This window comes from Hyla sarda, chromosome 3 (assembly GCF_029499605.1).
Source record: "Hyla sarda isolate aHylSar1 chromosome 3, aHylSar1.hap1, whole genome shotgun sequence".
NCBI lineage: Eukaryota > Metazoa > Chordata > Amphibia > Anura > Hylidae > Hyla > Hyla sarda.
The window spans coordinates 251166978-251172566 of NC_079191.1; the positions used below are offsets into that span (position 1 = coordinate 251166978).

General features: G+C 46.1%; 1 non-coding gene and 2 pseudogenes across 1 annotated transcript; all 3 read left to right on the plus strand.

Moving 5' to 3' along the window:
• Positions 1–2464: 2464 nt before the first annotated feature.
• Positions 2465–2586, plus strand: LOC130363244 (U2 spliceosomal RNA; annotated as a pseudogene).
• Positions 2587–3377: 791 nt separating this feature from the next.
• LOC130363236 (U2 spliceosomal RNA) lies at positions 3378–3487 on the plus strand (annotated as a pseudogene).
• An 816-nt stretch (positions 3488–4303) lies between these two features.
• On the plus strand, positions 4304–4491 carry LOC130363245 (U2 spliceosomal RNA). Its single transcript, XR_008891770.1, has one exon. It is a non-coding gene; the product is annotated as a U2 spliceosomal RNA (small nuclear RNA).
• Positions 4492–5589: the final 1098 nt, after the last annotated feature.

Genomic DNA, 5589 nt, shown 5'->3' on the forward strand with positions numbered 1-5589 from the left:
CTGCTGCAATTCCTGCTATATACAACTGCAGCCCCTGTACGATGGCTTTTAAAAAAAAATCAAACAGGGCAATGTTTATTTTAAAATAGCATTTATCTCCGAAGTGTCTTGAAAGCTTTTTCAGTTCATTGATTTCCCTTTCACAGATGGCTGACTTGCTTACCAACTGTTGCTTGATATTTATTACATTAATTTACTTATGAAGCGAAGGTTTCACTCCAGAGTGCAGAGGTATTTTACACCTAGCTGACAAATCCAATGCCATTCTAATTGGACTGCCATACTTGGATTGCCATGCCTGACCTTGGTCATAAATCAGTGTGGTCCATGTTTCCCACATTCACCTTAGACATGAGCATAGCAGAAATATTGATCAAAATGCAGGGATATAGTGTGGCTTTTCGCAGAACTCTTCTGGCAACTCTGTTACAGTTATTTGGTAAAAGAAAAACTGTGACAAACATTTTTGTGTTTGAAAGTATTTTCGGAGGGTCTAGATTTTTTGTTTGTTTTATTTGCCTTATTATTTACTAATGTACAATTCAATGTTTATTATCCTCCTAACATCTTATTTATTAACCCTTGCCTTATTAGTTTTATTGAGGCTTGCAGTTATGGTTTATACTTGCAGTCAGGGTCGTATTTGTCGCTTGAGGGCTTGTGCCTAGTACAGTAGTGTACTAGTATAGTAGTGTCAAAAACTGTAGTAGAACTTGGCAAAATATTAACTTTCTAATTTACTTTATAAGAAAAAGTTATTTCCTTTTTATAGAAATTATTGCTAATAAAAAAAAAAACACTAGGGGTCCTTATACCATCCAGAACATCCTCCTGTGTGGCGGCAGCAGCATCTATGTTCAAGCTGAACCACATGCAGGGACAAAGTCCAGTAAGTAAGGGTGGGAAAGCACTCCTCTGTGCTCACTCCTGTCCTATCAGACTGCATCATGAAAACAGAGAGAAGGGGGCTACAGAGCAGCCTGTAGTGATTGGATGAAGGGATGAACACCTACTGTAGATTACCTTGCATTCAGCTTCATCATGAGTGGATCCTGGCAAATGTGATCCCTTGGGTGACAGTCACAGGCAGTTTTTCTGGTATCTAGCTATAAGCCCATTGAGTCACAGCATCTAGCCAGATGTGCCTGGTGCCAATGCAAGTATTGGTACTGAATGCTTTTGGAAATTTAACACCATGAGTTACTACCATCACATAATTTGGGATTTAGATAAGAAAAACCTGAATTTTATATGCAATTCATACTGCTACTAAAAATACTTTAAAAATACGATAAAATCACTACCTCTTCTATAAAAGTGTGGTAGCTTGGGCGGTGTAGGGTGAATAGGGTGTAGCTGTGCAGTGATGAAAGGGTGTTGAATTAACCCTTAACTGTCGTGACGCCAGGGTGAGGGTTCCTCCTCATATATATATATATATCCTACTGCAACCCGTCCCAGGAACGATAGGGAGGAATAAAGGATTGTCCAAAACCAGAATTGTAGTAAACTGGAAATAACTTTACTGCAGATTTTAGGCAGGATGAAATCAGCAAACAGTCTATACAGAGGACCGGTACTTGGGCTCCTCACAGGTTGGTTGGGACCTTGTAGGGAATAAGCTTTGAGGCTTGTTTTACGCTGTTCCACTGAATTTAGGGGTTTGATTTAGGTTCAGTAGTCACGTAGGATTTTAGGAGAGAGTTGGATAAACTCAGGCCTAGATTTGTCTTGTAGGTATGCACGGAGATGTGTTCTCTCTGTTAGTCCGGAACCCAAGAGAGAGTTGATTGGAAACAGCACACTTATATGGCAAGGGGGCAGGCTCAAAGCTTATTGGATCCCCAAACCTGTCAGTCCTATTACAAAAGATTGAGGTACATCAGGTGGCACAATCACGTGACCTGGAAGGTCCTTAACCTTAGCATAACACATTTACTGTAGATCACATGACCTAAGGTCCTGGAAGTAACCTTTATAAAAGAAAATATGTACAATATACACACTAAATTAAAGAAGGAGGAGGCGACTAGGGGTTATCCCATTAAGAGACTCTTATCAGGATGAAGGAACTCTGACTATGGTGACTTACGACACAAGGTACAGGACCATGTCCAGTAGCGGGACACCACAAAAGCTAACCTGTTTACCATAATTACAAGTGTATTGCTGGGATCCAAAGTAAACGCTTGTAGGCACCTACCCTTGGTGGTTGTGCAGACCCAGCACAACTTTGAAATTAGCATATATGTGTGTATCATCATGTGTCCCTGCCGCCTGAGAAAGTGGCTGTTGCTGTGAAATGCATTGCATGCTGGGTAATAAACCTGATGTTTCTTATGACTTGGTAGTGGAAGCTCTCTCCTCCATCTGGAGGAATTGTTTGCTGTACCTGATCCTATTGTACTCTGTTCAAATGATAATAATCCCTTCCATAGTGGGAAAAGCCCTAAAGTATACCTCCATCGCTTCTCGGCCTTTTGGCTAAGATCAAGTGTAGTATCTGTTCTTATCAGTTTTTCATGCCGGTGGACAGTAACGCCGGTATGGGGCTGGTGGGGATGGGTGCTGCATGGAGGATGCATAGTGTACCAGGGCTTTCCGGGGCTGGTTCTGAGGAATCAGCTCGACGGCTGCCCCGATGTGACCTGTTCCCTCCGGGTCTCGCCATGAGGCTGAGAGGGTCTAGAGCCGAGGTACTTTTGTGCCTCGGGGAGTGGTGACCCCGAGGTGCCGAAACTCACTGGGAGGATAGACTCACTGAGTTGAAGCACGGGCACCATAATCTCTTCACCTTGTGGCACTCACCTCTTGATTCCCGGCCTTCTGGCTAGGATCAGAGAAATTTTTATAGATCCGGCCGGATGTCCGGGCAGTATATCTGCACACATTCACTTATTTATTTCTTTTTTGTCTCACTGTGTCACTTTTTGCGTGTTGTGTGTTCACAGGATTTGTCAGGATGCGGTAGCCCTTCTGGGTGTCCCTCCTGGCGGTCTAGGGGAGGTGTGTGTGGCCATTAGGTTCCGCACCTCCCTGCAAACACCCCGGGTACTCCTGCTTTGGCAGGGTACCTACCGTAATCGGCTCTGCGGGCAGATACCTTGGCTAACGCTAAGGGGGATGCCGGGAGCATTTGTGGTCCCCTAGTAGCTTCGGCGAAAAGGGACATCGAACCTGGAACCTCGCAGGTACCTTTTGGTCCGGAGGCGAAGGGTAAGGTTTGTTGGGGGGCCTCTCTCCTATCGGAGAAGGGCTTGCGATAGACCGCATCCTTTGTGCACGTTTTTTTAGTGTAACACGTTTGCACTTTTTCTTGCACTTTGGGTGAATCGAAAGCACGTTCCTCGGCTTTAGATAAAAGAAAAGATACCTCCATCGCTTCTCGGCCTTTTGGCTAAGATCAAGTGTAGTATCTGTTCTTATCAGTTTTTCATGCCGGTGTACCGTAACGCCGGTATGGGGCTGGTGGGGATGGGTGCTGCATGGAGGATGCAGGTGTACCAGGGCTTTCCGGGGCTGGTTCTGAGGAATCAGCTCGACGGCTGCCCCGATGTGACCTGTTCCCTCCGGGTCTCGCCATGAGGCTGAGAGGGTCTAGAGCCGAGGTACTTTTGTGCCTCGGGGAGTGGTGACCCCGAGGTGCCGAAACTCACTGGGAGGATAGACTCACTGAGTTGAAGCACGGGCACCATAATCTCTTTACCTTGTGGCACTCACCTCTTGATTCCCGGCCTTCTGGCTAGGATCAGAGAAATTTTTATAGATCCGGCCGGATGTCCGGGCAGTATATCTGCACACATTCACTTATTTATTTATTTTTTTGTCTCACTGTGTCACTTTTTGCGTGTTGTGTGTTCACAGGATTTGTCAGGATGCGGTAGCCCTTCTGGGTGTCCCTCCTGGCGGTCTAGGGGAGGTGTGTGTGGCCATTAGGTTCCGCACCTCCCTGCAAACACCCCGGGTACTCCTGCTTGGCAGGGTACCTACCGTAATCGGCTCTGCGGGCAGATACCTTGGCTAACGCCAAGGGGGATGCCGGGAGCATTTGTGGTCCCCTAGTAGCTTCGGCGAAAAGGGACATCGAACCTGGAACCTCGCAGGTACCTTTTGGTCCGGAGGCGAAGGGTAAGGTTTGTTGGGGGGCCTCTCTCCTATCGGAGAAGGGCTAGCGATAGACCGCATCCTTTGTGCACGTTTTTTTTAGTGTAACACGTTTGCACTTTTTCTTGCACTTTGGGTGAATCGAAAGCACGTTCCTTGGCTTTAAAAAAAAAAAAAAAAAAAAAAAAAAAATACCTCCATCGCTTCTCGGCCTTTTGGCTAAGATCAAGTGTAGTATCTGTTCTTATCAGTTTTTCATGCCAGTGTACAGTAACGCCGGTATGGGGCTGGTGGGGATGGGTGCTGCATGGAGGATGCAGGTGTACCAGGGCTTTCCGGGGCTGGTTCTGAGGAATCAGCTCGACGGCTGCCCCGATGTGACCTGTTCCCTCCGGGTCTCGCCATGAGGCTGAGAGGGTCTAGAGCCGAGGTACTTTTGTGCCTCGGGGAGTGGTGACCCCGAGGTGCCGAAACTCACTGGGAGGATAGACTCACTGAGTTGAAGCATGGGCACCATAATCTCTTCACCTTGTGGCACTCACCTCTTGATTCCCGGCCTTCTGGCTAGGATCAGATAAATTTTTATAGATCCGGCCGGATGTCCGGGCAGTATATCTGCACACATTCACTTATTTATTTCTTTTTTGTCTCACTGTGTCACTTTTTGCGTGTTGTGTGTTCACAGCATTTGTCAGGATGCGGTAGCCCTTCTGGGTGTCCCTCCTGGCGGTCTAGGGGAGGTGTGTGTGGCCATTAGGTTCCGCACCTCCCTGCAAACACCCCGGGTACTCCTGCTTTGGCAGGGTACCTACCGTAATCGGCTCTGCGGGCAGATACCTTGGCTAACGCCAAGGGGGATGCCGGGAGCATTTGTGGTCCCCTAGTAGCTTCGGCGAAAAGGGACATCGAACCTGGAACCTCGCAGGTACCTTTTGGTCCGGAGGCGAAGCGTAAGGTTTGTTGGGGGGCCTCTCTCCTATCGGAGAAGGGCTTGCGATAGACCGCATCCTTTGTGCACGTTTTTTTATTGTAACACGTTTGCACTTTTTCTTGCACTTTGGGTGAATCGAAAGCACGTTCCTCGGCTTTAGATAAAAAAAAAAAATACCTCCAAATTATTGATCCACAGTGGGATACTTAACCCATAGAGTTTCATTAAATAAAATGCATAGCCCACAATATATATTTTTATCATATACATTTCTACATAATAGAATCAATAGTGCAGTTGCCCATAGCAACTGATCATTACTTCTCTTATTTTGCACAGGCCTCTTTAAAAATTAAGGAAGGAATCTGATTGATTTTTAAAGGCACCTGCACCACTCTTCTTCTATACAGGTGTTGATCCATCTCACCCATATCTTTTAATTGTATAGCAGCCTAATGCAGGCCAAAAGTGCAAATTTGTTATCTTCTGTTTGGTGAATATAATCCTAGGCGGTATATTTAGCATATAAATTAGGACATTTCCTGACATACAAA